Below are 12,060 nucleotides of genomic sequence, written 5' to 3'. Positions count from 1 at the left end.
GCAGTGGGGTCCCCTCAGGCTCTCCCAACAGTATGGGTTTTTCAGTTTTTGGCCAGCATTTGGAGGATGCCATGATGCGAGCCATCGTAATTTTATAGTTCTCTTTAATACAGACTTTTAGCCAAGGCGACTGGGATAGGACTAGGTCTTGCCAACATTCAATGTGAAGAAATTGGTTGGGGGTGGCCTGGATCCCCCACAATGACCTTGAATACTGGACCAACTAGTTCCCTATCAAGTGAGCCCTCAGAGGGCCAGCCCACCCCAAACGGTGGCTAATCAATTTCATAGAATGTCCAGAGCTTTCCGGAAGTTAATTTCACACTGTAATCTCCTGAATATCCCTTTTTGAAATTCCTCAGAATACACTCTACGGGAGTCGTTTACTCTGCTTTCCACCCATTTCCTCCCCATAATGGACAACTTTCATGCACAAGAGAGGAGAAAAGGGAAAGAAGGGACTAATTTGGAGAGGACACACACTTGCTTTGTCCATTTTCGGCTGCTCTCCTCTCAGAGATATTTCAGGCGCCACTTAGCATTGGTGGGTTCAGTATCAAGCGCTGACCCAGGTCAGACTCCTGAGGAAGTCTGACGCCGCCCTAAGCCATATGAGGTTGCCACGGAACCACAGACTGGGACTCAGAATTCACTTTGACCCATTTAATGGGTCAGGGTCAGAAAACTTCCTCTGTCCGTCTCATTTACACACAGTCACACAGTGACTCCAACCTGCTGCCCAGTGCCTGGTATCTTAGAGTTGTGGTTTCATTCCTTATGGAACTACCCGGGCAACTCTGGGAGGTGATCAGGCTCCCCTTCTGCCTCTTAGGGGCAGGTCTACCAAAATGAACCTGGGTTCTTACCAGTCTGATGGGCGATGTTCTCTGAGCTGGTTCCTGGGCCTCACCAGCTTCCTTTGTGGATCTGGGGCCCTCGCCCCAGTGTGCTGGGAGGCGCTAATCTCCTATGGACCAAGCGGTCTGCCAGCGCCAGTCAAGGTTGCCTCTCCCAGTGCCCTGAGGTTCGTGCTTGGTGACAAGGGAGGTAAAACACCGTCCCTGCCTCCCGGGCGATGTCCCCACAAAATGTAGTGATGTGTCACACAGAGAGAGCGGGGGACACTGAGTCTTTTCTTTCCAGGAGGCAGCTTTATTCATGCCAGCTCAGGCTCAGTGGGCTAAGACCCCAAAAGGCTGAGACTTGAGCACAGTGGTCAGGTTGCCTTTTGTACAATTTTTGCCCCTTTGTCTCCATATATGGTAACATACAGTCTGAATGTGCAGTCTGCATTGCAGAGTCGTGAGGAATAGTGCACACGTGCACATAGCCAGGTTGCCTTCCCTTGTCTTGAGGTTTTCACCACATTTCTTAGGAAGGGACCCTACCACATCAGCAGCTGGATTGTCTATTTGCCTGCCTGCAGTGGCTGTGATGTGCAGAAAACAGACACCAGGAAAAATTCAGGCTTTACCTGTGGCTAAATTATGGTTGGACCAAATTTAATATATATATTTTAATGTTTATTTGGAGAGAGAGAGCACGAGCAGGGGAGGGGCAGAGAGAGAGAGAGAGAGAGAGAGAGAGAGAGAATCTCAAGCAAGATCTGCCCTGTCAGAACAGAGCCCCACTCAGGGCTCAATCTCATGAGCCGTGAGACCATGACCCGAGCTGAAATCAAGAGTTGGACGCTTAACTGACTGACCCACCCAGGCGCCCCTACTATATTTATTTTTAAACCATAGTGGACGGCTTTTGCTTTTGTTTCTTCTTGGACACAGCATGACACACACAGTACACAGTAAGTATGTACATAAGAATAAATGTCTTGAGCTCCAAAGTAACAAGGATCCTAGAAAAAGAAGTGGTCATTTAACTGTTTTCCTTTTCCTTCAAGGAAATTAAATACTTCTACCTTGTTTTTTTCACAAAAATTTTGAGAGATTGAGAATCTACCAGCTCTTCTATTGTTAATAACTGTTGAATGAAGTTAAATGACATCTTTTCCAAGTTGGTTGAGTTGTATCTATGTTTCCCATCAATTGGCCTATTTCAATATGCATTTCAAGCATTTGGCCTACTGGAAAAATTGCCCCTATCACTTCTTAATCTAATATTTGGACTTTATTCTGCCAAGGTTTTTCTTTTAAAAATAAAAGTAAATAAAAATAATTTTCCTCAGTGTATCATCTTTTTCTCTAAATGCTGTTTTCTGTTTTTATTTTGCTTGCAATCTAAGTTAGTGATAATTCAATATCTTCTGTTATGATAAAAGCCTCAGTTTTTGAGATGCCTTTAAGAGTGAAATGAAAGTATCTCTGTAGAGCTCTATAGACTTGAGAAGAAAATAATCAAAATACTGTTTATTTATTTATTGAGCATCTAGTTGCCCTGCTATCTTCCCTTTCTTTCTTTTTGTTGTCTTCCCCCCACCCCATTTTCTCTCTTCCTCTCTCCTACAAAGTTGGCATTGTATCTCAGAAACTTGCAATTTAAAGATGAACAAAATGAAGGACTCTTAAGGACTTAGAGTTTAATAAACAGTAATAATGCAATGCAACTGTTCTGTTATGGAAGGGTGCAAAAGGTACAATGGGGGTATGAGGAGGGAGAGTCTATCTGTGCATGGGAGCATTGGGTTAGGCAGATAACACTTAGATAGAAGTTTGAGTAGGATTCTACAAGCGAACAGGATTGGGAATATATTAGTTTTCTGTCTCCATGTAACAAATTACCACTTTGTAGTAGTTTAAAACAATAAACACTTATTATCTCATAGTTGCTGTAGGTCAGGCGTCTGGGTGTAGGTGAGCTTGGTTCTCTGCTCAAGGTCACACAAAGCTAAATTCAGGATATTGGGTGGGCTGCATTCTCATCTACAGGCTTGACTGGGGAATAATCTATTTTGAAGCTCATTCACGTTGTTGTTGGCTTTCATTGTCTCATGGTTGTCTGACTGAGGGCCCCATAGTTTTGCTGGCTATTAGACAGAGGCTGTCCTCAGGTCCTAGAAGACAGCTTTCATTTTTAGAGGCTGCCAGAAGTTCCTAGCTATGTGGTCTTCTCCTACATGACTTCTTACTTCATTAAGCCAACAAGGATAGTCTCTAGTCTAGTCTGCTAAGAGAGTCTTATGTAATGTAACAAAATCATGAAAGGACATTCCATCACCTTTGACATACTCTATTGTTTAGAAGTAAATCACAGGTCTTACCTGCACCTAAGGAGAAGAGATTATACAAAGGCATGAACACAAGGAGCAACTCATTGGGGGTCACCCTAAGGTGTGTGCCCCACATGGGGTGATAAGAGGAATGGGAGAAGCAGGCAGATAAGAGATTGTGTAGGGAATGAACAATGGTTCTGTATAGCTGCAATGGGATGGAGGAGTGAAGGAAGAGTGACTCAAGGTAAGACTCAAGGCAGAATGATCACTGCTAACATTTAGATAATGCTTAATCCATGCCAGGGTACTTTATGTATGTTAAATCATAGAATCCTTACAAAAACCCCAAGAGATAGATATTATCACCATTAAGACAGGCAGAAACTCAGAGAAGTTAGATAACTTGACTGAGGTTGTATAGCTTGTAAATGGTGGAACTGGATCCCAATTGTCTGGCCCCTGAGTCTGTGTCTTTAACCACTACACAACCTAGTCTTTGGGCAAGTATTGAGGTGTGCAAGGAGGAGATTATGAAAGGTCTCGTTGTGGAATTTGAATTCGTTCCAGGAATCAGTAGGGAAACACTGTAGAGTTTTCAATGAAAGGTATAGATGCTCAGATTGACATGCTGCCAGAAGCACAGAGGAGGCACTGGTATAGGTGAGGGAAGATGGGTTACTGGAAGTCACTGGGACTGGGGCTGGGGAGGAGGGAACAGATAAGAGATCTTTGGATGATCTGACTCAGTGATCAATTATGAGAGCTGGGTGTGTAGTGGTGGAACTGAGGAAGAGCAACCCGTCTCAGGTAACTTCCAGGTTCCTGGCCTGAATGATTTGGGGTGGAAGGAGCATGGGACTCATCCAATAAGCTCAAAGTTACTGGAAGGCAGGGACTATATTCTTCTTTTTGGTGTTAGATCCTTTGGGCCTCGCATATGTCTTTGCCTAAAGTTACAAAAGCAAACACTTGGGCTGTGCATACTACATGCCATGCACTGTTCTAAGAACTTTGTTTATACTAACTTGTTTAATTTTTGCAACACCTCTGTGAGATCTACTATTATCATCCACGTTTTACAAAAGGGGAAACTGAGGTATAACATGGTTAAGTAACTCGACCAACTTCACACGGTTGGTAAGGATCATAGCCAGGACTTGAACTAAGGCGGGCTCTCTTCAGAGTCCATGTGCTTAACTACCACATTATGCCACATCCACACAAACAGATGCTCAGTAGTATTTGCTAAATGTTGTTGTGTGACCTCACGAAAGTAGAACAAATATTTAAAATACAATGTGATAAATTTGTCCATGGCCTTAATGGCCTTTGTATAAGTCTCCATTATCACATTGAGGAAATCGTATTCTAAGGATATGTTGAAATCTCTCTCTCTCTTACTACTGTTAACTGCTCACACATAAGGACTGGGTTCTATTCTAGACATTTCCATTGTGTCTTGTGCAGTACACTCAATAACCATTTGTGGAGTGAATTACTTTCTTGTATATTATATATATGATAAAAATTAAAAACTGTATTTACTACATTATCTCATTCAATATTGACATCAACCAGAAAAGATAGGGGTGGTGGGTCCTGTTATTCCCATTGTATAGCCATGGATATTGAGGCAGAAGAGAGTGACCAAATGGAACCCCGAAGTTCAATTCTTCCTCATTATAACTTAAATCTTGGCTGGGATAATGAGGACCAGCGAGAATGTCAAATTCTAGTGATTCTTTGCAAGTTTTCCTTTTACAAGTACATCAGGGGATCAATAAGGACATGAGAACATAGGGTACACTAAAAACTAAAGGGACACAGCAAAAGTATCATGACTGGCATTAAGTGATTAATTAACTAATTAAATGGCCATCAGAGTGTAGTCTAAGGAAGAGGTCTATTTATTGAATAAATAAAAATAAAAAGCTGAGGGAACAAACTGTGACTGCCACCCTTGCTTCAGCACATGCCCACCTCTGTCACTCTGACCTCCTATCCACTTACTAATTCAAAATAAATTTAAGAAAATAACCCTCATCAGCAGTGTGGCTTTCAAACTACTCCACAGGTAAGACTAATAGTCTCTGTTTTTCCTTTCAAAATTCACCCCAATTCTTCCCTTAATCTATATCCATTGTCAAATTTCCTTCCATTATTTAAGAGCCTCTTTTTCCCCATTCTTTTCCTCTAAGATAACATCTTAAGAAATAAGATAACTTATTTATCTTTCCCCCCTTTTTCTTGTTTGCTTGCTCTGTCTTTTCTGCAACCTTCTACTTTCTTCCCACACAGACTCATATTGACTCCTTCTGCTTTAAGTATCAGTTCAGGAGTTCTTTTGGGGTAGGCTGACTTCTAATAAGGGCTCCCATGGCCTCTGCTTCCTAGTATTTATGCCCTTCTATAATCTCCTCCCCTTGAGAATGGGCTGAACTTAGTGACTTGCCCAGGACTGGCAAAAGTAATGGGATTATTAGTATGGCAAAAATGATGGGGTGTCACTTCCATGGTAATTATGATGTCCACCTTGCAAGTAGGCTCTCTCTTTTGTCTTCCTGGCTTGCGTGTTTTGGTGAAGCAAGCTGCTAAGTTGCTATGCTGGAGAGGTCCACATGGCAAGGAACCAAGGACAGCTTCCAGCCAACAGGGAAGAATTAGTGTCCTCAGTCCAATAGTGCACACAGAAATGAATTCTGCCAACAGCCACAGAGCTTGAAAGTGAATCTTCTCCCCAGTAGAGCTTTCAGATGAGGCTGCATACCTGGACTAACACCTCGATTGTAGACTTACGAGAAACCATGAAACAGAGACCTAGCTACACCATGCCTGGATTTCTGACCCACTCAAGTGATGTGTTTATATATGTGTGCTGTGTTAAGCCGCTAAATTTTGGACTAATTTGTTACACAGCAAAAGATTACTAATACACATCCCTTCCAAGCAGCTTCCCCTCACCCTAGGCACCTCTCCTTTATGTAGCCATCTGTATAGGTCTATTCTTGTACTTAGAACATGGTATTCTAATTATGTTTGTCTTTGTTTCCTGCTCTGCACTGAGCTCATTGAGGGCAGTGACCTGATTTATCTCCTAGCACAGCACCTGGCTCAACAATAATTGTGTGTTAAGTAATGAACATATATTCAATAGCCCTCTCTGCTCCCACTGCTCTCCCACCAATCACCAGCAATTGGTGCCATTAGGGCAAGAGAAGTTTCAGCTCCAACCATCTCAGGTAACTGCTGTAATTCTTCCTGTGCCCCCGCTCTCTCTGTCCATTTGAGCAACACATCCTGGCAAAAATGGGAAGAGCAGGTTTGTGATACATTGTCTTATTTGATCTTCCAGTCAATGCTATGAACGAGGTATCAGGATCCAATGTATAATGAGGAAATCAATGTTTTATACAGAGCTGCACAGCTGTTAAATAGCAGAGTCAAAGTTGGTATCTAAATGTGTCTGATTTTTAATTCAATGCAAATCTCTATTCACAGTTACGCTATGCTGCATGATCCCGGACAAAGTTTCCTACACACCAGAATAAACTGGCAAAATGAGAATAATAACAAAGATAATACTATTTAAAAACATTTATTGAGTTATTGTTCTGTAACAGGCATTGTTCTAAGCCCTTTAAATGGATTTACAAATGAAATTTTTATAAAAGCTATGAGAAAAGTATTGTTATTTTTTCCATTTTACAGATAAGAAAACTGAGATGAGAAAAGGTTAAATAAGTTGCCAAGGTCATACACTTCAGTGGCAGAGTGAAGATCCAACTTGGGTGGTCTGGGTCTAGTAATCAGTGTGGTTTTAAGGGACGTGATTCATCTCAGGTAATTTTGACTTGCTCCTATAAGAGAGTAGAGTGACAGAGCACTGCTCACATGTTTTTGAATCCTAGGTTCTCAAGACAAAATTAATTTGGAGATCCGTTTCTCTTTTGTTAATGAGCATCAATTTTTCTCTAGAGAGAGGACCCCCTCCTGTTATAGATCCCCACTGCATTGTAGGAGCTCTAATTAAGCGTATGCAAAGTACATAAAAAAGGGAAATAATGAGAATCTGCAATTGAGAAAGACATGACTCTGGTAGCAACCTTGAACACAATTTGGCCAGATTTTGTCCCTTCCTCTTAGCATCTTAAGGCTGTGAGCAATGGGAGGGAGATGCAAAACATAAGTTAATTTTTGAGAAAAGAAAGCTTAATTGGAAGATTTTCTCAAGCAAGGGCACAGAGCATTATGTGAGCCTCCAGTTCATTTGCTGAGAAGAATTTATAAATTTTATTTTCTTTTTTCATCAGTTGTAATTGCCACGTAAAAAGTCAAACAGTTCTGCAAGACTTATGAGAAAGATCAGCTCCCTGCACAGTTCCCACCCCTTGCCCCCCACAAGCTACCTCTTTAAAGCCTTTTCAGCTGTCTCTCATGATATTTACCTACATATTTTCAAATAACTTGCTCATACTGCTACCTCTTGATTATTTTAGTTTTAGACATCATTCTGAAGAAGGATTTGTCACTGGCATTTTATATGTCAAGTTAGCATTTCCTTTTCAGACATTTCTCCAAGAATAAAGAAAATAAGGCAAAGGGGTAATAGTTCCTTGACATAAAAAGTACATCCACATTTATACAAAGCACCTCGAGATAGGTGGGGTAAGTAGAGAGAACAGCTATACGAGACAACGTAAGAGCAGTAACCAAGTAGATGGGGGGAAATACCCATCACTATTTTGGAATATAAAATGAAAGCCAAAGCAAGCTTGAGGTGCCATGTGAAATTTAATATATTAGCAAAAAAGAAAGGCTAATGAAACACCCAGTGCTGGTGTGGTTGTTGTAAGTTGTAAGTTGTAAGCTGTTGTGAGTTGAAACTCTCACATGTTTTTGATGGAATAGTTTTGAAAATAAATATGATAATTATGTACCAGGTGCCATTAAAATGGTGATACTGTTTGACCCAGTAATCTACTACTGGAAATTTATCCTAAGGAAATAATACAACAGAAGCAAAAAACGTATGAACCAACATGTTCCTTGTAGTATCAATTATAAGAGAAAAAGAGTTAGGACACATGGACGGACACACACACACCGAAAGGCAGCCAGTTTAAATATAGTGTTTCATATACTAATGTAAATCACCAGATGGATTACTGTCCACCTGTTAAAAATGACAAACACGAAAGCTTTATAAAAACATGAGAAATATTTACGACATTCACTGAACAAAACTGAACACAAAATAGTATACATTCTCCGTTTAATTATGTATAAACAAGTTTGCACACCCACGGGAGTGGCTATGGTACGAGGGACATGAGTATTGAGAGGGAGGAGCTGATTTGAAATTTAGGTCTTCCATTTACAAGCTGTGTGTTGTTGGGCTTTAAAAGAATACTTCTCTGAGCCTTGCTTGTTGCATCTCTAAAACTGTAGAAAATATCAACTTTTTAGTGATGTAAACATTAGAGAAATAAATAATTGGCAGCTAATTTGGTACACAGCATATTATGGTAAGGGCTCCATAGATGGTTATAAGTATTGCTAATATATGGGCCCTATTCGGGAGAATGGGGGAGCTATGTTAGGGACATGTAGCCATGAGTGCCTTTGTGCCCCTTAAAATTTTTTATATATGCATATATATAAAATGTTATATATGCATGTCTATATATACATTTTAAAGATAATTATATATATATATATATATATATATATATATATATATATATATTATTGCTGCATGAGCATTTACTGACCTTGTCAGTAACGAGGCTCCATGTTTCTGAAGGTGTCATAATGAAACGATCCGGGAGTGGAGAGAAAGCAAGGCTGAGAGCCTTGGTCTGTTACACCTCTGTTCTCTTTTTATTGCCCTTGGCTCTCCCAGCTCTTTGTTCTCCAGTGGGCGATTGCGACTGGAACTGGTGCATTCCTGCTAAATGGCATTTTAACCCTGGTATTCCCACAACTCTCTGCTATTTCCTTAACTGACATTTGCATGGCAGATGGCGCAAATGGCCTAGCAAATATATACTGGGTCAGCGTTAAAAAACTGCCAGATTGATGGCTTTGTTGGCTGTGTGCCTCTAAGCAGAGACACGACTGGAAATTGCACAGAGACTCAATTTTCCAAACCAACTTGTGGGCTTTCTGTTCCTCCCTTGCTATGGGCGATCAGTAGGACAGGTGAAGATGGGGCTAGTCTGATTGGCTTCACTTTTAAATAGACACTGATGTGGGCAGATGGGTTGGCACACAATGTGCTGAACTGGGAGCTAAATCTTTCTACTTCTAATCCTGCCTGCATCAGATTTGCTAAGGAATGGAAGCCAAATCTTAACCTGTTCATTTCCAGAGTGTTCCATACGATAATACTAAGCTTCTTTTGAGGAGTGTCATGAAGGCTGATTTAGAAAGGTAGAACATTTTATCTAAGTGGCTAAAGAAAGCTGGTTTACTTAATACTTGTTAGTCTGAACTACTTTTGGGGAAGAACACACCATTGACTTGGCTTATACATCTTTGGCCCTTAGGGTTTTCATTAGGGCCTTTAGTTGTTTCACAGAAACAACTGTTTCTGTGTTTGTGATCTTCTCAACTAGACTATAAGTTCTTTGGGGACAGAGACCAAATCTCATATATGTTGGTCTTCCTTATGGCATATAATAGGATCTCTTGCCAATGGTAATTCTCAGTGCCTAGTAAATGTTTATCACATAAGTACTGCTGGTCTGGTTCATAATGCTATGACAACAGGCAGTTCTGTTCTTAGAGGGACCCCTGCCTTGGGTCTCCAGTGCCTATCGTCCTACTGTTGGGATAGAGAGTCCAAGGTTTGATCATCTTAGTAGATGACTATGAACATGACATGGCAGTTAGGTAGGATTCTACTTGGGGATTTCCCTTCTCCACACCTACTAGACCATATTCTTCATATCTGTGACTCTCTAATTGCTTATCCCAATGGTCCTGAGCCCACAACCAGAACCCGCAAGGTCCTCTTCCAAGGGAAGACGCTCTTCCCTGTTCTCCCAAGGGGAGACTATCCTAGTGTTTGTGTCTTTAGGCCTGGAGGGTAGCCAAGGGGCCGTTGTTTGTGGGGAGGGGAGGAAAAAGGTAGAGATGTAGCCTGGAAATGTGACCCAAGAGATGAGTGTAGGTGGAGTTGGGGCCTGAAGAGACAGTGGTGAATAGCAGCCCGGTGCTGACACTCCATGGGCTGCCACATTCAGGTACAGCTCATGGTGATCCAAGAGTTTAAATCTGAAGCTGGCCTTCAATTTTTCATACTAAGATAGGACCATATGACAAGATCTATTTTTCAAAGTGGACAGATAGAATGTATTTTATTTCACCTGTGTAAGCTCGATTGATAACTTTTAAATATATGGACATAGAGTAGTAGGCTTCTGTTTGTATTGTCACGCCTGAGCCCTGCAAATTCTAAGGGCAGGCTCATGTCAATGAATTCAACCTGCAGAATAGTATTGGGCTGCAAATGTGATGTCAATCCCTGCATTTTATCTACTTAGTTAACCTTCCTATAGTAGGCACCTTTGAATGTAGTAAACAGCAGGAATAAAAGGTAAGAGACCACCACCGCGTGCAAGTGACACTAGGGATATTTTCCTTATATGAACCTGAAACCACAGCGGGTCAATCCCGCTTCTTTCAACCGTGGGAAGTTGGGGGAGAATCTGAATGACAGAACAGCTTGAAAAACAACACAACTTTGTTACATATAATCACCCAAACTGATGACCAACTAAGTATTGCTAAGTTGAAGTCCTACGGGTCTCCTTTAGTAAAAAGATAATTAGCTCATTAATGGCTCTGAATGAAATGAAATGAAATGAAATGGCTCTTAAGGCACTCGAAAACAGTATTTTCTAAAAGAGACTAAACATTCCAGTTGTATTTTTGTATCTGGCTAATTTTCTTAGGTCATTTCATCCCTGACCTTTTGTTCTCTAAGATAAGGTAAACTTCTGCCTCTTTCGAGTAAGAATGATGACCAATTCTGAGACGCACAGGGCCCAACTGGCAGAGTTTTATGGTGCCGATTAATGTTGAGAACAAGACAGGGCAGATAAGATTCCAGACCCAATGTCAAGCATCCGGGTTTTCCTTTGGGATACCTTTGGTAGAGAACAATCGTCAAGATAATGATTATTACAATTTATAGAAACATTTTATTGTTCCTTTTCAAATGATTTAAAAAACCCCACTATAAGCAGGAAGAAATTAAATTCAGAGGGAAAACAAGAACTTTATAGGCCATCTGCTCAGACTTTCAAATTTAAATTTTATACATAAGAGCACATTAGCTGTGGGGAAAAAATGTGATCACATTTTGTAGCTGTCTGAGCAATGAAGAAATTTCCCTCATTGGGCTTTCTGCATAGAAATAAAAGGAACCGTTTTGCTGAAGAAAATGAAATGGCTTCGGTATGGGGGAAATTTGCTATTCACCATTTTATATTTATGGAGTGCTGAACTTACACCGTTTTTTGTAAAATATGAAGTAACGGTCGATGCCTGGGGTGGGGAGGTTCACAGGTGACGTTAGACAAACAGTATTGGAGAGCACCTTGCAGAGAGAAACCTGGGACCCTGACAGCCTGTTAGAGGTGGTGAGTAATGGGATGAATGGGGGAATTCAGGGCAACAGTGGGCCCACCTGTGGGGAGGGGGAAACAGGTGCATGAGGGAGGAGGCTTATCCTGAACCTTCCCCTGAATCTGGGCCTCCAACTTACAGCCTGGTCCTACTGGCCTGTGCCTTTAGGTATATCCTTTCTCACACAGGCACGGAGAACAGTAGGATGCGGTTGACAGCATGAGAGAGTCAAGGATCATACTGAGTCGAGAGCGGGTGAC

At 41.2% G+C, this 12,060-nt stretch overlaps 1 long non-coding RNA gene across 10 annotated transcripts in view; it reads left to right on the top strand.

Moving 5' to 3' along the window:
• LOC122240139 overlaps positions 1–12,060 on the top strand; it is a 102,512-nt gene that overhangs the window by 7,490 nt on the left and 82,962 nt on the right. For 2 of the 10 annotated variants that reach the window (XR_006219493.1, XR_006219494.1), the window contains exon 2: positions 11,733–11,814. The exons of the other annotated variants lie outside the window; for them this stretch is intronic. This is a non-coding gene — a long non-coding RNA (uncharacterized LOC122240139). The remainder of the gene's footprint in view (positions 1–11,732; positions 11,815–12,060) is intronic. 10 annotated transcript variants of the gene reach the window in all.

Source organism: Panthera tigris, chromosome B4 (genome assembly GCF_018350195.1).
Source record: "Panthera tigris isolate Pti1 chromosome B4, P.tigris_Pti1_mat1.1, whole genome shotgun sequence".
In the NCBI taxonomy this organism is placed as follows: Eukaryota; Metazoa; Chordata; class Mammalia; order Carnivora; family Felidae; genus Panthera; species Panthera tigris.
The sequence above is the reverse complement of the archived record's forward strand: the minus strand, read 5'-3'. Positions and strand labels throughout refer to the sequence as shown.